Source organism: Anomaloglossus baeobatrachus, chromosome 2, assembly GCF_048569485.1.
Source record: "Anomaloglossus baeobatrachus isolate aAnoBae1 chromosome 2, aAnoBae1.hap1, whole genome shotgun sequence".
Taxonomy (NCBI): Eukaryota; Metazoa; Chordata; class Amphibia; order Anura; family Aromobatidae; genus Anomaloglossus; species Anomaloglossus baeobatrachus.
Window position 1 is genome coordinate 437,945,686 of NC_134354.1, and position 26,251 is coordinate 437,971,936.

The 26,251-nt window shown below is 48.3% G+C and overlaps 2 protein-coding genes and 1 non-coding gene across 3 annotated transcripts in view; 1 reads left to right on the plus strand and 2 right to left on the minus strand.

Moving 5' to 3' along the window:
• The window catches only part of RHBDD2 (rhomboid domain containing 2), a 310,146-nt gene that overhangs the window by 174,049 nt on the left and 109,846 nt on the right, over window positions 1–26,251 (plus strand). The gene's annotated exons all lie outside the window — the stretch shown is intronic.
• Window positions 1–26,251, minus strand: part of LOC142291609 (transmembrane protease serine 11D-like) — a 392,225-nt gene that overhangs the window by 17,572 nt on the left and 348,402 nt on the right. The gene's annotated exons all lie outside the window — the stretch shown is intronic.
• On the minus strand, window positions 23,525–23,742 carry LOC142292776 (small nucleolar RNA U3). Its single transcript, XR_012750809.1, has one exon. It is a non-coding gene; the product is annotated as a small nucleolar RNA U3 (small nucleolar RNA).

A 26,251-nucleotide genomic window follows, 5' to 3' on the forward strand; every position in this document is an offset into this window, starting at 1 on the left:
CTTGTGGAAGTCTATGGTGCTGTGTGACTAACACGGTGCAGGGCCGACAAGCAATGAAAGAAACAGGCACAAACAGTAGTCTCTTTACCTTCTCCTCTTTTACTCGGCAGAAACTTAGTCCAGGGAGACCGTCACAGATGGTAAAGATGATCCGGCCGGCCTGGAAGTGCCTGGGGTGATCTTTGGCCAGTTGAGTATGAGGCCTACTCCTTAATCTTTCTCTGCTGTTTTAGGACACTGCACTTTAGGTTTGCAATTGCCCTCTTGCTGCTGGGACTTGTTGTTCGTCCCCTTTTCTGTGTGGTAGACTGCGCAGGCCCTCTCTGGTGCTTCTCTGCTGGAGCCCACACCAGGCCCTTGGGATGCAGTTGTACCTTCAGATTGCTTCTGGGACAGGGGGCTTGCAGCTCTCCTGCCCTCCGGATTCAGCTACCAGGGATGGATTTTATGCCCTGGCAACTACAGACTCCGATGTCCGAGTCTCTGCTGTGCCTCTCTGCTCCCCTTGCTTCACTGGGCCAAGCTATCCAAGCTCTAGGCCCCAGTTTCACAAGGCAGCACTACCCTGCGTCTGCACTCTTTCACTCCTGTCTCCAGACTAAACCACTACTTCCTCCCTTCAGCCAGACTTAAGGAATCCTCCCTGAAGTTCCAGGTTCAGAGCTCCCTCTGCTGGCCGGAGGGAGAATTGTGTTGAGTGTTAACTTACTGGCCAATAGATCTCCCAATTACCTCCAGGCTCAGCATTAACCCTTTGGGAGGGCAATGCTGTTGTGGCGACCAGGTCCTGGGGCGCCACAAGTGCAATATAATGTCTCCGTTAGGCCGGTTTCACACATCCGGCTTTTCGCCGGTTTACCGGATCCGGCGCTCTCCCATACAGTGACTACAGTACAGTGACAGCGCAACGAGCGCCGGTCACATGCTGTCATGTGACCGGCGCATGTGACCCGGAAGTTACAGCGCTGTCACTGTACTGTATTGTCTGTACGGGAGAGCACCGGATCCGGTAAACCGGCGAAAAGCCGGATGTGTGAAACCGGCCTTAATGGTCACTGAGACAAAGATCATTTGTGCAAGAGCACAGGAAAGTACTTAATGTTTACTAGCTAACCACTAGCAACCAAGGGCAAAACTCTCCAACCTAAGAGCTGGGGTGGAACTACAAGTCCCAGCGCTACCATGTGCAGCAAGCACCTGCCTAAGTCCGCTCCACTAATGTGCGAGGATATGGACAGCAGCTATGCTGCAGGGTATAGGAACGCTATCCTACCGATAGCGCTCACCTACTTGTGACTGTAGTAATGCAGGGAAGGGACATGCATGGAGCGTCTACTCTCATGCAAGTACCAAGAGGACTGGACGCTGAGCAACGTGTATCAGGGCTTTTTATAGACTCTGTGCCTCCTCCAAGATGGAGGATCACACAGCCAATCAGCTACCAGAGCGTCACAGACATGTGACATCGCATCAGCGACGACGTCACCCGCGACCAATCAGCGTTCTCCATGTAGCACGACGTCACCCGCGATCGCAACAGCGTCCCACTTTCAGATCTCAGTCAAGAGCGCTACTGTGATCTGGGACCGACAGGACGCTGCAACAGAGCACCAGAAGAAGGCAAAGGAGAACGCGATGTATCAGAAGCAGGACTTGTAACAGTACCCCCATCCTCTAGGGCCCCTCCTCCGGCGGCGCAGGTAATCGGCAACTAAATCAGGAGCATGAACGGCCTCCTCTGGCTCCCAGGAGCGATGTTCCGGACCATAACCCTCCCAATCAATCAAAAAGAACCTGAGACCACGAACCATCTTAGAACCAACGATAGCTCACACCTCATAGCTGGACTGAGAGGAATCAGAGGAAGGGGATAGCTCTCTAGTGGCATGGGGAAGGATAGCAGGCTTCAGAAGTGAAACATGAAATTTGTCATGGATCCGCAGATGCATTGGTACTTTCAATTGATACACTACAGGATTTATCTGACTAAGCACCTCATATGGACCCAAGAAACGTGGAGCAAATTTGTCCGATTCCATTCTCAGTTTCACGTTCTTAGCAGATAGCCATACAAAATCCCCTGGAGAGAAAACAGGAGAAGGAGAACGAATACGATCAGCCACCGTCTTCATACGATCCTTAGCAGCTTGGATCGCCTCCTGAGTCCGATCCCAAACCTCTCTAGCATTTGTTGCCCAATTTGCCACGAGAGGTGGTGGTAGAGAGGCGGGAAACGGAACCGGAACTCTAGGGTGTTGCCCGTTATTGAGAACGAAAGGCGTTTGCCCAGTTGCCTCAGCCACGGAATTGTTAAGGGCAAACTCTGCCCAGGGTAGAAGAGATGACCAGTTGTCATGATTCTCAGAGACAAAATGGCGTAGGTAAATGATCATGGATTGGTTGGTTCGCTCAACCAAACCATTGGTTTCCGGATGGTAGGCCGAGGAGAGGTTCAACTCAATTTGTAAGAGACTACAAAGATCTCGCCAGAACTGGGAAGCAAATTGTGGACCTCTATCACAAACGATACGGTCAGGCATCCCGTGTAATCTAAAGACATGTCTGAGGAACAACTTGGCCAATACTCTGGAAGATGGTATTCTCTGTAAAGGAACTAGATGAATTATCTGGGAAAAATGATCGGTAATAACTAACCCAAACAATCCGATGACCCTGAGAACAAGGAAGATCACCCAAGAAATCCATGCCTACCACCTCCCATGGTCTGTCTGGCACGAGTAAAGGGTGCAAGAGGCCAGCTGGTCTCTGTCGCAAAGGGCGGTGTTACGGTTGCTGTGGCACTGGAGACTATGTTCGGATTTCTTGCTACTGCACATGTGCGAGCACTGGAGACTAGAGTTGAGCGCGGTTCGCGGTTCGAGGTTCTCCAGTTCTAAGCTCGAGTGATTTTTGGGGCTGTTCGAGATCGAACTAGAACTCGAGCTTTTTGCAAAAGCTCGATAGTTCTAGATACGTTCGAGAACGGTTCTAGCAGCAAAAAGCAGGGCTCTTTACAGCTACAGTGTGCAGGAGCCATCGCTGGCAGCCTGCCACAAGCTGGTAACCAAGATAAACATCGGGTATCCAAGCAAAGCGCTTTGGTTAGTAACCCGATGTTTATCTTAGTTACGTGCAGGAAGCCCACACTTCCCGCTCAGCTCGCTCCGCCCCCTCCTGCCCGCGGCATGTATACATACATATACACACACGCACACACGCACACACTCTCACCCCCCCCCCCCGCTCGGCTTACCTGCGGTGATGAAGTCTCGCCATCCTGACCTCAGCGCTGTCACTGTCCTCCATGGCCGCCGCTTGTCACATCACCTATCGCTTCCGACCCGAGACTGACACTGGCGGTGACGTCACGGACCTCTCGCGATACTTGATGTGAAGGCGCCGGTCATTGACCTCAGTGACAGGGGCTGTCAGTGTGCTGGAGATCAGCGCAGGTAATGTACCTCGCTGACAGCAGCACTTGTCATGCCCTGCAGTGACCTGGGCTGACCCATTGATGTTAGCTCAGGTCACTGCATTGCTCTCCCAGCCAATGGGGAACATCCTGCTCTTCATTGACTGGGACAGTGTGGATCGTCATGGCAACCCCTTGGATTACACCAGACCTGGATTTGTTTTTCTTTCTAATAAATTGGTTAAAGAGGGAATGTATTGGGGAGTGTTTTTTCAAATAAAAATGTGTTTGTCGTCTATTTTTTTTTATTACTGACTGGGTTGGTGATGTCGGGTATCTGATAGACGCCTGACCTCACCAACCCCAGGGCTTGATGCCAGGTGACATTACACATCTGGTATTAACCCCATATATTACCCCGTTTGCCACCGCACCAGGGCGCGGGATGAGCTGGGGCGAAGCACCAGGATTGGCGCATCTAATGGATGCGCCACTTCTGGGGCGGCTGCGGCCTGCTATTTTTAGGCTTGGGAGAGTCCAATAACCATGCACCTCCCTAGTCTGAGAATATCAGGCCCCAGCTGTCTGCTTTACCTTGGCTGGTGATCCAATTTTGGGGGACCCCTACGTGGTTTTTTTTTTAAAATTATTTATTTAATTTAAAATAACAGCGTGGGGTGCCCTCAGTTTTGGATTACCAGCCAAGGTGAGGTTGCCAGCTGTGGTCTGCAGGCTGCAGCCGTCTGCTTTACCCTAGCTGGCTACAAAACTAGGGGGAACCCTACGTCATTTTTTTTTCATTTTTTTTGGCTAAATACAAAGCTAAGCACCCCTTAGTGCCACATGAAAGGCACCAAAGGGTGCTCCACTTTTTCTCCACTTTTTCTCCACTTTTTCTCCACTTTTTCTCCACTTTTTCTCCGTTTATTCTCCGTTTATTCTCCACTTTTTCTCCACTTTTTCTCCACTTTTTCTCCACTTTTTCTCCACTTTTTCTCCATTTTTTTTCTCCACTTTTTCTCCACTTTTTCTCCACTTTTTCTCCATTTTTTCTCCACTTTTTCTCCACTTTTTCTCCACTTTTTCTCCACTTTTTCTCCGTTTATTCTCCACTTTTTCTCCACTTTTTCTCCACTTTTTCTCCACTTTTTCTCCACTTTTTCTCCACTTTTTCTCCGTTTATTCTCCACTTTTTCTCCACTTTTTCTCCACTTTTTCTCCGTTTATTCTCCACTTTTTCTCCACATTTTCTCCGTTTATTCTCCGTTTATTCTCCACTTTTTTCTCCATTTTTTTCTCCACTTTTTCTCCACTTTTTCTCCACTTTTTCTCCACTTTTTCTCCGTTTATTCTCCACTTTTTCTCCACTTTTTCTCCATTTTTTTCTCCACTTTTTCTCCACTTTTTCTCCACTTTTTCTCCACTTTTTCTCCATTTTTTTCTCCACTTTTTCTCCACTTTTTCTCCATTTATTCTCCACTTTTTCTCCACTTTTTCTCCATTTTTTTCTCCAGTTTTTCTCCACTTTTTCTCCACTTTTTCTCCGTTTATTCTCCACTTTTTCTCCACTTTTTCTCTACTTTTTCTCCACTTTTTCTCCGTTTATTCTCCACTTTTTCTCCATTTTTTTTCTCCACTTTTTCTCCACTTTTTCTCCACTTTTTCTCCACTTTTTCTCCGTTTATTCTCCGTTTATTCTCCACTTTTTCTCCATTTTTTTCTCCACTTTTTCTCCACTTTTTCTCCACTTTTTCTCCACTTTTTCTCCACTTTTTCTCCACTTTTTCTCCGTTTATTCTCCACTTTTTCTCCACTTTTTCTCCATTTTTTTCTCCACTTTTTCTCCACTTTTTCTCCACTTTTTCTCCACTTTTTCTCCATTTTTTTCTCCACTTTTTCTCCATTTATTCTCCACTTTTTCTCCACTTTTTCTCCACTTTTTCTCCACTTTTTCTCCACTTTTTCTCCACTTATTCTCCACTTATTCTCCACTTATTCTCCACTTTTTCTCCACTTTTTCTCCGTTCTTTTTCTATGGTCGGTCTACCCATTAGCTCTGCCATGCATACTGTAGCTCTACACCTACTGCACATGTTACTTTATGATTGACATCTCTTTCGTACCAGAGCTGTCTAAGTATACTCTGACCCCATATTTGTCATTACTATATTGTCCTTGTACTGTATTATGACATTTGTATCATGTGTTTCATTTCTTGCTGTGTTGCAATTTTTTTGCTGCATGCCAATTGTACCTCTACATTGTTCGAGTTTATGTTATTGTTCTCTCACTCTTATGTGATACTGATTATTGTCATTTTTCATGATTACATGCAGATAAGTCCAATCTGACGAAGGCTCAGGCCGAAACGTCAATTGTAACTTGTTTTGGACAAAAACATATATGCTTATGAAAAAAAAAATGTTCTTAATACGGACCAATAAAGAGTGATTTTGCATTACTATCCATTGGGACTTACTGACTTAGTCTGGGAGATTTAGAGTGCCGAGGTTACTCACTAATTTTATCTATTATTACCTCTGAGCACCTATATACCAGTGAGCAGAGCTTCCTCTACAGTAGTTCTCCTGATTAGGCATGCCCTTACCTCATGAGCAGGGCATTGCAGCTTTGGTAGCAACCATTACGACATGGACTCTGCTGCTGTGGACCCGGGGAGAGTGAGTGCAGATTCATTGCACCCACACTCCTCACATGAAGGGTCCGCACTCCTAGAAAATGGGGGATACGTTCCCTGAGTGTCTCCCCCCCATATTCTAGACGGTCCAGAGTCGTCGTGGGACCCCTTTATTTTTTTTCTTACAATAAATTGGTGAAAGAGGAAATGTTTTGGGGACTGTTTTTTCAAATAAATTTCTTTTGTCGATTTTTTGTTTTTGTTAGTACTGACAGTTTATGATGTTGGGTATCTAATAGACGCCATGACATCACAAACTGCTGGGCTTGATCTCAGGTGACTTTACAGCTAGTATCAACCCGATTTATTACCCCGTTTGCCACTGCACCAGGGCACGGGATGAGCTGGGGTGAAGCGCCAGGATTGGCGCATCTAGTGGATGCGCCACGTCTGGGGTGCCTGCGGCCTGCTATTTTTAGGCTGTGAAGGCCCAATAACTATGGACCTTCCCACCCTGAGAATACCAGACCACAGCTGTCCGCTTTACCTTGGCTGGTGATCCAATTTGGAGGGGACCCTACTTTTTTTGTGTAATTATTAATATTTATAAAATAATTATAAAAAAGAGCCTGAGGGGACCTCCACATTGGATCCCCAACCACGGTAAAGCTGCCAGCTGTGGTTTTCAGGCTACAGCCGTCTGCTTTACCCTAGCTGGCTATCAAAAATGGGGGGACCCAACGTCATTTTTTTTTTTTAACTATTTTTTAAATAGAAAAAATTAATGGGCTTCCCTGTATTTTGATTGCCAACCAAGGTAACGGCAGGCAGATGGGGGTGGCAACCCATAGCTGTCTGCTTTATCTGCGCTGAGAATCAAAAATACCGCGGAGCGCTACGTCATTTTTTTAAAGATTTATTTTTACAGCACTGTGATGTCCAGCAATCAAAATACAGGGAAGCCCATTTTATTTTTAGTTATTTAAATAAATAATTAAAAAAAATATATATGGGCTCCCGCTGCATTTTTTGTATTGCTAGCTAAGGGTAATCCAAGCAGCTACTGGCTGCTAACCCCCACTGCTTGGTGTTACCTTCACTGGCAATGGAAAATCCAGGGAAGCATTTTTTATTTTTTTTGCCAAAAAACTACAAAAAAAGGACGTGAGCTTCGCCATATTTTTGTATGCTAGCCAGGTATAGCAGGCAGGTGCTGGAAGAGTTGGATACAGTGCCAGAATATGGCGCTTCTATGAAAATGCCATTTTCTGAGGCGGCTGCAGACTGCAATTCGCAGCAGTGGGGCCCAGAAAGCTCAGGCCAACCTGTGCTGCGGATTCCAATCCCCAGCTGCCTAGTTGTACCTGGATGGACACAAAAATGGGGCGAAGCCTACGTCATTTGTTTTCTAATTATTTCATGAAATTCATGAAATAATAAAAAAAGGGCTTCCCTTTATTTTTGGTTCCCAGCCGGGTACAAATAGGCAACTGGGGGTTGGGGGCAGCCGTACCTGCCTGCTGTACCTGGCTAGCATACAAAAATATGGCGAAGCCCACATAATTTTTTCAGGGGGCAAAAAACTTCTGCATACAGTCCTGGATGGAGTATGCTGAGCCTTGTAGTTCTGCAGCTGCTGTCTGTCTGTATGGAGAAGAGCAGACAGCAGCTGCAGAACTACAAGGCTCAGCATACTCCATCCAGGACTGTATGCAGAATTTTTTTGCCCACCAAAAAAATGACGTGGGCTTCGCCATATTTTTGTATGCTAGCCAGGTACAGCTGGCAGCCACGGCCTGCCTCCAACCCCCAGTTGCCTATTTGTACCCGGCTGGGAACCAAAAATATAGGGAAGCCCGTTTTTTTTAATTATTTCACTTATTTCATGAAATAATTAAAAAAAAAATGACGTGGGCTTCGCCCTATTTTTGTGTCCAGCCAGGTACAACTAGGCAGCTGGGGATTGGAATCCGCAGCACAGGTTTGTGGGCGCCTCTGCTGCGGATTTCAGTCCGCAGCCGTCCCAGAAAATGGCGCTCTCATAGAAGCGCCATCATCTGGCGCTGTATCCAACTCTTCCAACAGCCCTGGAGCCGGGTGGCTTGTTGGGTAATCATGAGTTAATACTGGCTTTGTTTTACCAGCCAGTATTAAGCCAGAGATTCTTAATGTCAGGCATGTTTGACCCGGCCATTAAGAATCTCCAATAAAGGGTTAAAAAAAAGACACCACACAGAGAAAAAATACTTTAATAGAAATAAATACACAGACACATTAGAGACTCCATCTTTATTACCCCCTGTCAGCCCTCCACGATCCTGCTCTTCTGTCTTCTTTCTTTCTAGTGTAGTAGTAGTGACGATTGTAGTGAGGATGAGATTCACCAGCTCATCACTTGGGGCTGGGGAACCTCCATCCTCACTACAATCATCACTAGTGTAGTAGTAGTGACGATTGTAGTGAGGAAGGATGAGATTCACCAGCTCATCACTTGGGGCTGGGGAACCTCCATCCTCACTACAATCATCACTAGTGTAGTAGTAGTGACGATTGTAGTGAGGAAGGATGAGGTTCACCAGCTCATCACTTGGGGCTGGGGAACCTCCATCCTCACTACAATCATCACTACAATCGGGAAGCAGCGTGCAGCCTTCACTCCGTGAGTGATCAGTGCTGGCTGCTAGCGGTAACGCTGACAGACGCGTTACCATAGCAACGGTGCTCTCGGAGCCGCGGTTAGCGGTGACGTCACCGCTAACTGCGTTGCTATGGCAACGGTGATCTCCGTTAATGACCGGCTGTGTCAGTCGGTCCCTAACGGAACGGGGAGTCGACCGTGTGCTAGAGCATGTCGCCGGTACACGGCGATACACATATGTGCACCGTGTACCGGAGAGATGCACTCGCAGGTCCTACATGACGTGTCATAGTCATGTGACCAGTCTGTAGCCAATGAGATAATAGCCACGTGACTGGTCACATGGCTATTTTGACGTCACGATAGGTCCTGCATCTCTGCTGGCAGTGCAGGTCACCGGGAGGATTCAGCGATCATCGGATGGAATAGCGGCAGGAGACAGAGTGCAGAAGGGATCGCGAGGACCGGTAAGTGTTATGGCAATGTTTATTAACTGTTTGTGTACATTTATAATGCATTTTTATGTGTTTGTGATTGCCTCCCATTCTAGCCTATACGTTCGAGTTCGGTTCGTCGAACGTTCGACGAACCGAACTCGAACGGGACCCCCGTTCGGCGAACCGGCCTCGAGCCGAACCGGGACCGGTTCGCTCATCTCTACTGGAGACTATGTTCGGATTTCTTTCTACTGCACATGTGCAAGCGCTGGAGACTAAGTCCTATCTTGGAGCCATTGCACATGTGCGGGTGACATCATCGCTGACACGAGGTCACATGTCTCTGACACCTTCTAAGCTGATTGGCCGCTGGTAATGTGCTTGTGACACGTGGTCACATGTCTCTGACATCTTCTATGCCGATTGGTCGCAGGTCATGTGCTTGTGACGCTTTGCTCGGTGATAGCCCAGTGTGACGTCATTGCTGTCATTCTGACAGCAGATTGGCTCTGGTGTCCTCCATCTTGGATGAGGCACAGAGTCTATATAAGACCCTGACGCACGCCGCCCGGCGCTCAGTCCTCTTGGTTCCTGCATTGGAGTAGACGCTCTGTGCATGTCCCTTGCGGCACCTATTCTATCTAGGTGAGCGTTATCGGTAGGGTAACGCTCTTGTACCTTGCAGCTTATGCTGTGGTCCGTATCCTCGCACCTTAGTGGAGCAGACATAGGCAGGTGCTTGCTGCACATGGTCTGACTGGGCCTTGTGGTTCTACTCTGAGGTGAGCGCTATCAGTAGGGTAGCGCGCCTGTACCTTTCAGCCGTACTGTTGTCCGTGTCCTCGCACCTTAGTGGAGCGGACATAGGTAGGTTAGGTGGTCGTTGCCTTCTAAAGTAACGCTCCACTACGCTGCCTCCTGCAGCAGTCCGTATCCTCGCACACTAGGGGAGCGGTCATAGGCAGGAGTTTCAAGCTAGCAGCCTTGCTGCTGTTCGTATCCTTGCACCACAAGTGGAGCGGACATAGGTAGGTGCCATATTGCACACACTACACCTAGTCTCTGTGACTGTTAACTGAGACAGGTGCTTTCACGCTCACAGACTGTGAGACTTCTATGCACTTTTATGTTGTATTCCTCACTCTTTTGGATTTCCACTCCTATGTTATTCAAATAAGGTAGTCACTGTGACTTTAACAGTATACGCCGCTATTGGTCTTGGTGACACTGTGACGCAACAGTGTCAGTACCGCCTTGGTGGTACAGGTTTCCCCTATCCTCTGCCATACTCTGCAGCAGAGCTCTGCATGGTGGACCCTGACTGTCGGATAGCCTTCCATTCCCTTATTATCCGACAGCCCCCGTAACATTAGGACTGAGCCAAGGGTCTGGCAGAGATGGCAGAGTATCAACAATTACATCAGTATATACAGGTTCTTGAAGCAAGGCTCAAGACTGTAGAGGATAAAGCTCAAACTTTGGTGTCTTCACTACATGACCCACGACTTGCTCTACCCAACAGATACTCTGGCGATGCCAGGTCTTGTCGTGGGTTCATAAGCCAGTGTCAGATTCACCTTGAGGTTAATTCCTCTCACTTCTCTATGGAGAGGTCCAAAGTAGGCTTTATTATATCCCTGCTTCAGGATAAAGCCTTAGAGTGGGCTACTCCCTTAAGCTGGTGTCACACACAGCGACAACGACAACGACGTCGCTGCTACGTCACCATTTTCTGTGACGTTGCAGCGACGTCCCGTCGCTGTCGCTGTGTGTGACATCCAGCAACGACCTGGCCCCTGCTGTGAGGTCGCCGGTCGTTGCTGAATGTCCAGCTTCATTTTTTGGTCGTCACTCTCCCGCTGTGACACACACATCGCTGTGTGTGACAGCGAGAGAGCGACGAAATGAAGCGAGCAGGAGCCGGCACTGGCAGCTGCGGTAAGCTGTAACCAGCGTAAACATCGGGTAACCAAGGGAAGACCTTTCCCTGGTTACCCGATGTTTACGCTGGTTACCAGCCTCTGCTCTTGCTGCCAGCGCCGGCTCTCTGCACTGTGACATGTGGCTGCAGTATGCATCGGGTAATTAACCCGATGTATACTGTAGCAAGGAGAGCAAGGAGCCAGCGCTAAGCAGTGCGCGCGGCTCCCTGCTCTCTGAACTGTGACATGTAGCTGCAGCACACATCGGGTTAATTAACCCGATGTGTACTGTAGGAGAGCAAGGAGCCAGCGCTAAGCGCGGCACCCTGCTCTCTGCACATGTAGCACAGCGACGTTATGATCGCTGCTTCTGCTGTGTTTGACAGCTAAGCAGCGATCATAACAGCGACTTACAAGGTCGCTGTTACGTCACCGAAAATGGTGACGTAACAGCGACGTCGTTGTCGCTGTCGTTTAGTGTGAACCCAGCTTTATGGGAGCGCTCTGATTTGGTTACTCAGAGACATCAAGACTTCCTTGATGGTCTTAAAGCGGTGTTCATGGGACGGCAGGTTACCCATGATGCGGCATTGAGACTGCTAGATCTGTCTCAAGGTTCGTTATCTACCAGCTCTTATGCCATTGCTTTTCGTACCTTGGTAGCAGAGTTAGACTGGCCTGAGAAGGTGTTAGTACCCATCTTCTGGAGGGGTCTTGCAGGCTATGTCAAAGATGCTCTTGCTATTCGGGAAGTTCCTCCTTCTCTGGAGGACTTAATTACGGTAGCAACTAGGATCGATGTACGCCATAAGGAACTTAGACTCAAGGTTACCTTGTCACGTCCCAAGTGTCGAGTTGGTTCAGATGCTGTGGTTCCTTCTCCATCTTCCTCAGCATCTGAGACATCTCCTACTTCTATGGAGTTGGGTTATACTACTTCCCGACCTCGTAAGGCGGGCTCTCCTATCTGTTACATATGTCGTCAGGCTGGGCACTATGCCAACAAGTGTCCTAGCCGTCAGGGAAACTCCCAGGCCTAGTAACCATTAGAGGGGGGTTACTAGAAACGCCTTCTGCACCCTCAAAGTGTACTGTCCCAGGTCAGCTCTCATTCTGTGAGAATACATGGCCTATTATGGCTTTTGTGGATTCCGGAGCTGACGGGACTTTTGTGTCCTCTGGATTTGTAAAGAGACACAATATTCCCTCTATCATGTTAGAGGCGCCTATTCCTGTCCGGGTTGTTAATGGGACTATGTTGTCTGACTCCATTACATTGAGCACAGTTCCCTTGCACCTTTCCCTGTCTCATGGTCACATAGAGGAGATTTCTTTTCTTGTTTTGCCTGAGGGTATAGACAACGTACTTCTGGGTCTCCCATGGCTTCGGACTCATGCTCCTCTAATTGACTGGGAGTCCGACAGCATTATTAGTTGGGGTTCGAAATGTTAGTCCCGATGTCTTCCCTTACCACCTAAGGTCGTTGCGGTTGCATCAACTGATCTCTCTCCCTTACCTAAACCCTATGTGGATTTCGCTGATGTGTTTTCCAAGCAGGGTGCTGAGACTCTTCCACCTCATAGGCCTTATGACTGTGCTATAGACCTCTTGCCGGGTTCTGTTCCACCAAAGGGCAGGGTCTATCCCTTGTCTATCCCAGAATCCGAGGCTATGTCGGCCTATATAAAGGATAGTCTGGAGAGGGGCTTCATCCGCAAGTCTGTCTCACCTGCAGGGGCTGGTTTTTTCTTTGTGCGGAAAAAAGAGGGTGATCTGCGTCCCTGCATAGACTACAGGGTTCTTAACGCCATTACTGTAAAGAAGAGATACCCCTTGCCTCTAATTTCTGAACTGTTTGACAGACTACGGGGAGCTAAGGTATTTACGAAATTGGATCTGCGAGGTGCTTATAACTTAGTGCGAATTCGAGAGGGTGACGAATGGAAGATCGCTTTTAACACCAGAGACGGTCACTATGAATACCTCGTCATGCCTTTCGGTCTGTGTAATGCACCTGCAGTGTTCCAGGACTTTGTAAATGATGTGTTTAGGGATTTACTGTTATCATCGATGGTGGTATACCTGGATGATATACTAATTTTTTCTCCCGACCTGGAGACACATCGGTTGGATGTGATCAGGGTTCTGTCACGTCTAAGGGAGCACTCTCTGTTTGCCAAACTCGAGAAATGTATATTTGAGCAAGCCTCTCTACCCTTCTTAGGCTATATCATTTCTCATGAGGGATTGGCAATGGCTCCTGCGAAGCTTTCTGCAGTTATGGAATGGGCTGAACCTCATTCCTTGAAAGCAGTACAACGCTTCCTGGGATTCATAAATTATTACCGGCAATTTATACCACACTTTTCTACCTTCGTAGCTCCGTTAGTGGCTTTGACTAAAAAGGGCGCCAATCCTAAGGTCTGGTCTACTGAGACATCCCAGGCTTTCAAGGCAGTTAAAGAACACTTTTCATCTGCTCCTGTCCTCCAAAGACCTGACGAGAATAAGCCCTTTCTCATGGAGGTGGACGAGTCCTCTGTAGGAGCTGGAGCAGTTCTATATCAAAAGAACAGCTCAGGTAGAAAAAGACCGTGTTTTTTCTTTGCAAAGACGTTCTCTCCTGCTGAGAGGAAGTACACTATTGGTGACAGGGAACTACTTGCCCTAAAATTAGCATTGGAAGAGTGGCGTCACTTGCTCGAGGGAGCCAGGCAGCCCTTTCAGGTCTTTACAGACCATAAGAACCTGACATATTTGCAAACTGCACAACATTTGAATCCTCGGCAAGCTCGCTGGTCCTTGTGTTTCTCTCGGTTTAACTTCTCCATTAATTATCTTACCGGGAGTAAGAATAATAAGGCCGACGCACTCTCTCGCTCTATGGAATCATCTCATTAAGAGAATGAGGACCCTCGTCTCATTCTTCCATCTAGGGTTTTTCACACACTCTCTCCTGTAACGTTAGACCAAATCCCACCGGGCAAGACCTTTGTTCCGCCTAATCGACAAAATGATATATTGTCGTGGGCCCACACCTCAAAGGTGGGTGGGCATTTTGGTATTAGACAGACACGAGAGTTACTCGAGAGGTAGTATTGGTGGCCACACTTAGCCAGCTACATCAAAAGATATGTCGGTTCCTGCTACTCATGTGCTCGCAACCGTCCGTTACGGCAGAGACCGGCTGGGCTCTTGCATCCTTTGCCAGTGCCAGATAAACCATGGGAGGTGGTAGGCATGGACTTTGTGGGTGATCTTCCGTGTTCACAGGGACATCGATTTGTGTGGGTCATTACGAACCATTTCTCCCGGATGGTTCATCTCGTACCGTTAGCAAGAATTCCATCTTCTAGGGTACTAGCCAAACTATTCCTCAAGCATGTCTTTAGGCTTCACGGGATGCCAGATCGTATCATTTGTGATAGAGGTCCGCAATTTGCTTCCCGTTTCTGGCGAGATCTTTGTAGCCTTCTGCAAATTGAGTTGAATGTCTCTTCGGCATACCATCCGGAGACCAATGGTTTGGTTGAGCGTACCAATCAATCCATGATTATATACCTTCGACACTTTGTTGCTGAGAACCACGATAACTGGTCCTCCCTCCTACCCTGGGCAGAGTTTGCCCTTAACAATTCTCTGGCTGAGGCCACTGGGCAGACACCGTTCGTACTCAACAATGGGCAACACCCTAGGGTACCGGTACCGTTTCCCGCTGCTGCACCTCCTCCTCTTGTGGCCAACTGGGCGACTAATGCCAGAGAGGTCTGGGATCGGACTCAAGAGTCGAACCAAGCAGCTAAGGACCATATGAAGATGGTGTCCAATCTGTTTCGTCGCCCGGCCCCTGTCTTTTCTCCTGGGGACTTTGTGTGGCTCTCTGCAAAAAACGTGAAACTTAGAGTGAGCTCTGTCAAATTTGCTCCTCGCTTCCTGGGTCCTTATGAGGTTCTTCGACAGGTAAATCCTGTAGTCTACCAATTGAAGATACCCGTCCACCTTAGGATCCATGACAAATTCCATGTTTCACTGTTAAAGCCGGCTATTTTACCTCACGCTCGTGAAGTGCACTCTCCTGCCTCCGATTCCTCTCGCTCTAGCTATGAGATACAAGCCATAGTTGGTTCTAAGATGGTTCGAGGCCGCAGGTTCTTCTTGATAGATTGGGAGGGCTACGGCCCGGAACATTGCTCTTGGGAGCCTGAGGAGGCTGTCCATGTTCCCGACTTAGTTGCCGATTACCTGCGTCGCCGGGAGGGGGGCCCTTGAGGGGGAGGTACTGTTACGGTTGCTGTGGCACTGGAGACTATGTTCGGATTTCTTGCTACTGCACATGTGCAAGCGCTGGAGACTAAAGGCTGCTTTACACGGTACGACCGATTGTTCAATTTCACAATCGATCGTACCCGCCCCCGTCCTTTTTGCGTCACGGGCAAATCGCTGCCCGTGTCGCACAAAGTCAGTAACCCCGTCACACATACTTACCTCTCGTGAGACCTCGCTGTGGGCGGCGAACGTCCACTTCCTGGAGTGGGAGGGACGTTTGGCGTCACAGCGACGTCACACGGCCGCCTGCCAATGGAAGCGGAGGGGCAGAGATGAGCGGGACGTAAATATCCCGCCCACCTCCTTCCTTCACATAGCCGGCTGCGGCCGCGTGACGCAGGTGAGCTGCTGTTCATCGTTCCCGGGGTGTCACACGGAGCGGCGTGTGCTACCCCGGAAACGATGAACTACTAAATTAAACAATATTATGGAACCTAGCGAGCAGTACACGACTCACGATTTGTGAGCGATACTGCGTCGCTAGGAGGTGTCACACAGGCCGGCATCGCCAGCGATGCCGGATGTGCGTCACAAAAACCGTGACCCCGACGATCTATCGCACGATAGATCTTCTGGTGTAAAGCAGCCTTTAGTCCTATCTTGGAGCCATTGCACATGTGCGGGTGATATCATCGCTGACATGAGGTCACATGTCTCTGACACCTTCTAAGCTGATTGGCCGCTGGTCATGTGCTTGAGACACGTGGTCACATGTCTCTGACAACTTCTATGCCGATTGGTCGCAGGTCATGTGCTTGTGACGCTTTGCTCGGTGATAGGCCAGCGTGACGTCATTGCTGTCATTCTGGCAGCGGATTGGCTCTGGTGTCCTCCATCTTGGATGAGGCACAGAGTCTATATAAGACCCTGACGCACGCCGCCCGGCGCTCAGTCCTCTTGGTTCCTGCATTGGAGTAGACGCTCTGTGCATGTCCCTTGCGGCACCTATTCTATTTAGGTGAGCGTTATCGGTAGGGTAACGCTCTTGTACCTTGCAGCTTATGCTGTGGTCCGCATCCTCGCACCTTAGTGGAGCAGACATAGGCAGGTGCTTGCTGCACATGGTCTGACTGGGCCTTGTGGTTCTACTCTGAGGTGAGCGCTATCGGTAGGGTAGTGCTCCTGTTCCTTTCAGCCGTACTGTTGTCCGTGTCCTCGCACGTTAGTGGAGCGGACATAGGTAGGTTAGGTGGTCGTTGCCTTCTAGGGTAACGCTCTACTACGCTGCCTTCAGCAGTCCGTATCCTCGCACACTAGGGGAGCGGTCATAGGCAGGAGTTTCAAGCTAGCAGCCTTGCTGCTGTCCGTATCCTTGCACCACAAGTGGAGCGGACATAGGTAGGTGCCATATTGCAAACACTACACCTAGTCTCTGTGACTGTTAACTGAGACAGGTGCTTTCACGCGCACAGACTGTGAGACTTCTATGCACTTTTATGTTGTATTCCTCACTCTTTTGGATTTCCACTCCTATGTTATTCAAATAAGGTAGTTGCTGTGACTTAAACAGTATACGCCGCTATTGGTCTTGGTGACACTGTGACGCAACAGTGTCAGTACCGCCTTGGTGGTACAGGTTTCCCCTATCCTCTGCCATACTCTGCAGCAGAGCTCTGCACGGTGGACCCTGACTGTCGGATAGCCTTCCATTCCCTTATTATCCGACAGCCCCCGTAACAGGCGGTTGCGAGCACAAGTAAAGCATGAACGAATATATCTCTTGACGTGGTTAGCTATCTGTGGCCACCAATACCCCCTTTCAAGTAGTTCTTGCATTCGTCTTATACCAAAATGCCCACCCAACTTAGAGGTGTGGGCCCACGACAGGATATCATTCCGCCGATTCAGAGGAACAAAAGTCTTGCCAGGTGGAATCTGATCTAATACTACAGGAGAGAGCGTATGAAAGGCCCGGGATGGTAGGATGAGACGAGGGTCCTCATTCTCCTCCTGAAAAGATTTCATAGAGAGAGAGAGTGCGTCTGCCTTGTTATTCTTATTTCCAGAAAGATAATTAACCGAAAAATTGAATTGGGAGAAAAACAAGGCCCAACGTGCTTGACTAGGATTCAGACGCTGTGCAGTCTGCAGGTACGTCAGGTTCTTATGATCAGTGAAGACCTGAAAAGGATGTCTAGCCCCTTCAAGCAAATGACGCCACTCCTCCAATGCTAACTTTATTGCAAGTAAGTTCCCTATCTCCGATGGTATACTTCCTCTCCGCAGGAGAAAACGTCTTAGCAAAGAAAAAGCACGGCCTTTTCCTACCGGAGCTGTTCTTTTGATATAAGACTGCTCCAGCTCCCACAGAGGAAGCATCCACCTCCATGAGAAAAGGCTTATTCTCATCAGGTCTTTGGAGAACAGGAGCAGCAGAAAAATGTCTCTTAACTGCCTCAAAAGCCTGGGTTGTCTCAGTCGACCAGGCCTTTGGGTTAGCGCCCTTCTTAGTTAATGCCACCAAAGGGGCTACCAAGGTGGAAAAGTGTGGAATGAACTGTCGGTAGTAGTTTAGGAATCCTAAGAAGCGTTGCACAACCTTCAAGGAAGGTGGTTCAGATCACTCCATCACTGCAGTAAGCTTCGCTGGATCCATCGCCAAACCCTCTTGAGAAATGATATAACCTAAAAAAGGCAGAGAAGGTTGCTCAAATGCGCATTTCTCAAGCTTGGCAAATAAAGAATGTTCCCTTATATGGGAAAGAACTCGGAACACGTCCAGACGGTGAGTCTCCATCAGGGGAAAAAAATCAATATATCATCCAAGTACACAACAACGGATGACAACAGTAAGTCTCTGAATACATCATTTACAAAATCCTGGAATACTGCGGGTGCATTGCATAAACCGAAAGGCATGACCAAGTATTCATAGTGACTGTCTCTGGTGTTAAATGCGGTCTTCCACTCGTCACCCTCTCGGATACGCACTAAGTTATATGGTCCCCGCAGATCCAATTTTGTAAAGACTCGGGCACCCCGTAGTCTGTCAAATAATTCAGAAATTAAAGGCAAGGGGTACTTATTTTTTACAGTGATGGCGTTAAGTCCCCTATAATCAATGCAGGGACGCAGATCACCTTCTTTCTTATGGACAAAAAAGAACCCCGCTCCAGCTGGAGAGACAGACTTCCGGATGAAACCCTTCTCCAGACTCTCCTTGATGTAGACAGACATTGCCTCGGATTCAGGTATAGACAAAGGATAAACCCTGCCTTTTGGTGGAACAGAACCCGGAATAAGGTTAATGGCACAGTCATACGGCCTATGAGGTGGAAGAGTCTCAGCGCCCTGTTTGGAAAAAACGTCCGCATAATCCAAATAGGAAGATGGTAATGGAGAAAGGTCCGTTGTTGCAGCAGCAACAATCTTAGGGGGTGAGGAAAGACAATGGGACTGACAGTTCGAACCCCATTAGATTATACTGTCAGACTCCCAATCAATTAGGGGAGCATGATCCCGAAGCCATGGGAGACCTAGAAGTATGTCATCTATGCCCTCAGGTAACACAAGAAAAGAAATGTCCTCTATATGACCATGAGGCAGGGAAAGCCGCAAGGGAATTGTCCTCAATGTAATGGATTCTGACAACATAGTCCCATTAACAACACGGACAGGAATAGGCGCCTCCAACATAATAGAGGGAATATTGTGTTTCTTTACGAAAACTGAGGAAACAAAACTCCCGTCAGCTCCGGAATCAACAAAAGCATTAATAGGCAATGTAGTTGAAGAGAACGAGAGTTGACCCTGGAAACTACACTTGGAGGGTGCAGAAGACGTATCTAGTAACTCCCCTCCTATGGTTACTAGACCTGGGCGTTTCCCTGACGATTAGGACACTTGTTAGCATAGTGACCTGCACATCGGCAAACGTAACAAACAGGGAAAGTAGCCTTGCGCACCATAGGAGTAGTATGGCCTAACTCCATAGGAGTGGGAGAGTTCTCAGATACTGAGGGAGATGTAGATGGAACCTCAGAGTCTGCAACGGATCTGAGTTTTGGACGTCACAAAGTAGACTCACGTTTACGCTCCTTATGGCGCACATCAATTTTTGTTGCTACAGTAATTAATTCCTCCAGGGTAGGAGGAACCTCTCGAGTAGCAAGAGTATCTTTGACATACCTGTTTTCTGGAGAGGCTTGGCAGGTTATCAGAACCTCCTCTGGCCAGTTTAACTCAGCAGCAAAAGTATGGAAATTGATGGCATAGGAGCTAGTGGGAGAAGACCCCTGAACTAGATCCAATAATTTCAAAGCTGCATCATGGGTAATTTGTGGACCCATAAACGCCGCATTAAGTGCATCAAGAAAATCTTGGTGTTTTAGAGTAAAGGGGGCTTTACACGCTGCGACATCGCTAATGCGGAGTCGTTGGGGTCACGGAATTCGTGACGCACATCCGGCCGCATTAGCGATGCCGTTGCGTGTGACATCGATAAGCGATTTTGCATCGTTGCAAAAACGTGCAAAATCGCTAATCGGCGACATGGGGGTCCATTCTTAAAAATCGTTACTGCAGCAGTAACGAAGTCGTTCCTCGTTCCTGCGGCAGCACACATCGCTCCATGTGACACCGCAGGAACGAGGAAGCTCCCCTTACCTGCCTCCCGGCTGCTATGCAGAAGGAAGGAGGTGGGCGGGATGTTACGCCCCGCTCATCTCCGCCCCTCCGCTGCTATTGGGCGGCGGTTCAGTGACGCTTCAGTGATGTCACTGTGACGCCGCACGGACCGCCCCCTTAGAAAGGAGGCGGTTCGCCGGTCACAGCGACGTTGCCGGACAGGTAAGTATGTGTGACGGCTCTGGGCGATGTTGTGCGGCACGGGCAGCGATTTGCCTGTGTCGCGCAACAGATGGGGGCGGGTACCCACACTAGCGATATCGGGACCGATATCGCAGTGTGTAAAGTAGCCTTAAGTACATCAATACGCTCCCATAAGGGAGTTGCTCACTCTAAGGCCTTATCCTGAAGTAGGGAAATAATAAAGCCTACTTTGGACCTCTCCATAGGAAAACGAGAGGCATTAACCTCCAAATGTATCTGGCACTGATTGATGAACCCACGACATGACCTGGCATCGCCCGCATAGTTGTTGGGCAAAGCTAGTCGTGAATCATGTGCAGATGTCACCACAGTCTGTGGCTTATCCTCTACAGTCTTGAGCCTAGCTTCAAGAACCTGTATGTAACGGTGTAGTTGTTGAAATTTTGCCATATCAGCCAGACCCTTGGTCCAGTCCAAATGTTACAGGGGCTGTCAGATAGTATATAACCTCAGACTATCTGACAGTCAAGGTCCACTGTGCAAGGAACCTGCTGCTGATAATGGCAGAGGATAGGGGGAACTTGTACCACAGAAACAGTACTGACACTGTCAGTGTCACAGTGACACTAAAGGTGGCTTTACACACTGCAACATCGCAAACGACATCGCTGTAACGTCACCGGTTTTGTGACGTAATAGTGACCTCCCCAGCGACATTGCAGTGTGTGAAACACATCAGCGACCTGGCCCCTGCTGTGAAGTTGCTGATCGCTACAAATCGTTCAGGACCATTCTTTGGTCCTTTGTTTCCCGCTGTGCAGCATGATCGCTAGAAAGTCTCAGTGTGTAAAGGGGACTTTACAGCGACTTCGTTAGCGACTTCCCTTTTAAAAAGCTGTTTTACAACGTCCCCAATGACTAGCTAGGTTGTTCTGCAGGTCCGGATTGCTGTTGCGTCGTTGGCCAGGTCTGCCTGTTTGACAGCTCACCAGCGACTCACCAGAGACTTTGTAGCGATCCCGGCCAGGTTGGGATCACTGGTGGGATCGCTAGAAAGTCTCAGTGTGTAAAGGGGCCTTTAGGCCAAAGACGGCGTACACTGTTGAATTCACAGCAACTACCGAATTAGCATAAACGCAAATGAGGAATATGCTAAACAACTAATGGAGACTACAAAAGTAACAAAAAGGGATGTAGTAGAGTCTGTTAGGCTAGTTTCACACTTGCGCTATATTGACGCAAACGGAATCCGTCAGTAATGTAGTACAGTTCATTTATTTACAGTGAAAACGCGTTACTATGCCACGTGTGTGTCATGCAGTACCCGCTTGTGTCCACATGATGTCGCGCTTCCACTGTAAATAAATGAACTGTACTACATTACTGACGGATTCCGTTTGCGTCAAAATAGCGCAAGTGTGAAACTAGCCTTATCTGCACAGAGCTCTACATAAATGTATGATTACTGACCGTAACCGCACACAGTGACTTGTACCTCTGTTAATTCATAGAGGAATTTATGTGTGATACACAGGAAACAACGCACTCATACAGAGAGTGCAAAGTAATGTCTCCGTTAATGGTCACGGAGACAAAGATCACTTGTGCAAGAGCACAGGAAAGTACTTAATGTTTACTAGCTAACCACTAGCAACCAAGGGCAAAGCTCTCCAACCTAAGAGCTGGGGTGGAACTACAAGTCCCAGCGCTACCATGTGCAGCAAGCACCTGCCTAAGTACGCTCCACTAATCTGCGAGGATACGGACAGCAGCTATGCTGCAGGGTATAGGAACGCTATCCTACCGATAGCACTCACCTACTTGTGACTGTAGTAATGCAGGGAAGGGACATGCATGGAGCGTCTACTCTCATGCAAGCACCAAGAGGACTGGACGCTGAGCAACGTGTATCAGGGCTTTTTATAGACTCTGCCTCCTCCAAGATGGAGGATCACACAGCCAATCAGCTACCAGAGCGTCACAGACATGTGACATCGCATCAGCGACGACGTCACCCGCGACCAATCAGCGTTCTCCACGTGGCATGACGTCATCTGCGACCAATCAGCGTTCTCCACGTAGCACGACGTCACCCGCGATCGCAACAGCGTCCCACTTTCAGATCTCAGTCTAGAGCGCTACTGTGATCTGGGACCGACAGGACGCTGCAACAGAGCACCAGAAGAAGGCAAAGGAGAATGCAATGTATCAGAAGTAGGACTCGTAACAATGTGTTTATTTACTTTCACTTACAGGTTAATCATTGGGGGTGTCTCATAGACGCCTGCCATGATTAACCCCTTATTACCCCGATTGCCACTGCATCAGGGAAATTCAGGATGAACCGGGTAGAGTCCCGGGACTGTCGCATCTAATGGATGCGGCAATTCCGGGCGGCTGCTGGCTAATGTTTTTAGGCTGGGGTGCTCCCCATAACGTTGAGCTCCCCATCCTGACAATACCAGTTTTCAGCCGTGCGGCTTTATCTTGGCTGGTATCAAAATTGGGGGGGGACCGCATGTCGTTTTTTTAAAATTATTTATTTATTTTAATGCAAGATAGACCCGCCCACCGGCGGCAGTGATTGGTTCCAGCGAGACAGCTGTCACTCAGCGTGGGGGCGTGTCTGACTGCAAACAATCATAGGCACCGGTGGGCGGGGAAAGCAGTGAATACGAGATTGAATAATGGCCGGCCAGCATTTTCAAATCAGGAGAAGCCGCCAGAGGTTTGTGACAGCCGTGCAGCGCCGCGTCGGTGATCGGTGAGTGGGTGAGAGTGAGTGAATGAGTCAGTGAGTGAGTCAGTGAGTGAGAGAGTTTGAGAGTGAGTGATTGATTTTCTGACAAGCAATGAATTTCTATCACTTATGGGCATGCTCAGAAGTAAAAACCAAATCTGGTACATGCTTCCAGCGTTTGAGGCATGCCACCGTATCTGGCGCACAGACTTTCTCTATGCACCATGCCGCACAGCGCCGCACATGGCGCTAAGCAGTTTTTTGCCACTGGCAAAAAATGTTTCTCTCTTCGTCCTTTGCGGCCGCCGGAGTGACGATTTGTGCCGCACAGCCAAAACCTGATGTGTGAACATACCCTTAGCCTAAATAAGTGCATTTTTTCCAATGTGTTTTTTAATTGTACTTACTGGCAAAATGCAGGTGGAAACCATAAAGAATTATATGCTGATTATTTTTTCTATACTTCAAACAGAAAAAAAGGCAACGTGTGCCATGCTGAGCTCTCATAGAGCTCGCTGTTGAAACGACATAGGCAGTTGCTATTACACAGCATAACAATAATTCAATAGCAGCCTCTCCAGCATGGTATCAGAGCTGACATAACTACTCTACTTTTCAACCAAATTAAAAATACAGAGCAACCACTCAGCTTGTGATCTCCCCCTCCACCCTCTCTGTAACAGAGAAGGAGAACGATCATCACCAGCAATCAGCCCCTGCAATGAAGCAGAACCAAGAGCTCACTTCACGCTCAGGAGAGATCACTACAGCTCCTCCTTGTGGTTGGTGAGTTTGGACACTTTAGAGCACATTTCTCAAGTTACAAACTATAGAAATGATCCCTGAAAGTATAGTCTTAACCTGTAACCAGCAGTCTCCACACTCCACACCCTGCACACTATCACTGTACATTATGGAGATACATTTTGTGTTCCTCCCCATCAGCACACTGGCTGGCCCAGACCTCACTGCTGATCATCGTGCCAGCTATTACTTTATAATACGTGAATTATTCAATAATTCAGCTCGCACAAGGTACCAGAAACCGCTTCATGAAAATCTGCATATGACCCGCCCACCGACCAATCAGAGTGCCGTTTTGGAGCAGATTCATAGGTTAGCTGTGGATGCGGCCGCGTCCTGTCATAGGCTAGCTGTGGATGCGGCCGCGGCCTGTCATAGGCTAGCTGTGGATGCGGCCACGGCCTGTCATAGGTAGAGTTGAGCGCAGTTCGTGGTTCGTGGTTCTCCAGTTCCCGGTTCGAGTCATTTTGGGGGGTGTTCTAGATAGAACTAGAACTCGAACTTTTTGCTAAAAGTTCGTTAGCTCGAGTTACGTTCGAGAACGGTTGTATAAGCCAAAAGCCAAGCTAATTACTAGCTGGCTTTTCGCTGTGATAGTGTAAGTCACTCTGTGACTCACACTATTATGAAATTTCAGGGTATAGTGTGCGGGGACTGCGCGTTCAGATCACTGCTGCTGGAATAATGGCGATCGCCATTTTTGTTTTTCCTTGTCTTCCTTCCCTAAGAGCGCACGTGTAGTGGGGCGGGCCAGCATGTCAGCCAATCCCAGACACACACACGGCTAAGTGGACTTTTTGCCAGACAAGCAAGGGCATGTGTGATAGGATGTCCATGTCACATGTCCCTGCATTATAAAAACGGGTATCTGCCCGTCTGGAAGCCATTATCTGCCTTCTGCGTCTGGGTGACAGTCACCGCCGACGCAGCTCCTGCCACCAATCCTGCTGTGTATGCGCTTCACACAGCTCTCTACAGATTAGGGATAGAAGTTTAATTCAGCCCTTTTCAGGGCTCATTTCATCCGGCTCAGAGCCATAGGTGGCAGTCAAGTCCGTGGAAACAGTTTTTAACAGCTACAGATAACAGCGTCTGTGTAGCTAAGCTCAGGGACTCCCTTGCTGCATTTCACCATTAGGAGGGATAGAAAGTGAGGCTTCCTTTCCTCTACACTGACCCACAATCCGGCCACTGTACCCTCCTGCCCTTTTTAGCAAAGCCATTTTAATTGCAGAGTGCTGCCAGTTAGTGCCATCCAAAGAGTGGCTGCTGTCCTCCTCCTTATTGTGGCACTTGTGCCAAGCAAGTCCCACCACCTCTGCATTCTCTCCTCCTGCACATTTTTGCAAAGCCATTTTAATTGAAAAGAGTGCTGCCAGTTAGTGGCATCCAAAAAGTGGCTGTTGTACTCCATTTCTGCCCCACTGGTGGCAAGCTATTTCTAGCACCTCTGCATTACACCCTCCTGCTCATTTTTAATTAGCTATAATAATAGCGAAAAATGCTGCAAGTTAGTGGCATACAAAAAGTGGCTGTTGTACTCCATTTGTGCCCCACTGGTGCTAAGCTATTTCTAGCACCTCTGCATGACACCCTCATGCACATTTTGCAACGCTATTTTTATAGCAAACTCATGGAATTCCTTGCTGTATTTCATCATTAGGAGGGATAGAAAGTGAGGCTTCCTTTACTGTCCTGGTACACACAGAACACGGCCACTGTACCCACCTGCCCACTTTTGCCACGCTATTTAATTTGCCCAAAGAGCTGACTCTTTTTCTGCCATCCTAAAATTGTTTGGAATGCTAAGTTATTGTTCCTTTGCTGCCAAGCAAGGTGCAACATATGTGCATTCTACACTCCTTTCCATTTGTGGAACGCAATAATTAACTGCAGGTAGTCCAGCCAATCTTTGACGAAAGTGCAGGCATGGATATAATGTTTCCTTCATCCAATGGTGGTTCTCTCGATGTCTGACAGCTCAACAATACCATCTGTTTGCACTTACAAAACAAGTGACAACCTGCCAATCACACTCCCGCTTACGGGTAACAGGGTGGAAGTTCAGTGTGAAAAAGCATGTGTGACTGCTGTCCCCACAGTCACAGAGGATGAAGAGCACGCAGATGCACTTGATGGGGCAGGCGGTGGATGCACAGCCCCGCTAGGCCGCATTGTAGCACAGTGAAATTCCCATTGCGACTTATGCTTCATTTTAAGTCTTGTATTTGGTGGGCTTCCCAGTATGCAGCAAAATCACGCAACATGAAAAGCACTGTATGCAGTCGGGTTCATAAAAGATTGTTTCACTTCCCCAAAACAAACAATAAGAACCATGCATAAAATTGAAATAATAGAACAATCTATTCAGTTGCCTACTACTTGCTAAGCCCTCTGCGTAGCAGCAGTAATTGTGTGTGTGTGTGTGTGTGTGTGAACACAACTTACTAGTGGCGCATCATAAGAGCTTCCCAGTTATGTACCTAAACATAGACAAAACACATCACCCACCCTGAATACCCTTGTTAGCTGAAGCCTCACAGATAAGGCAGATGATAACAGT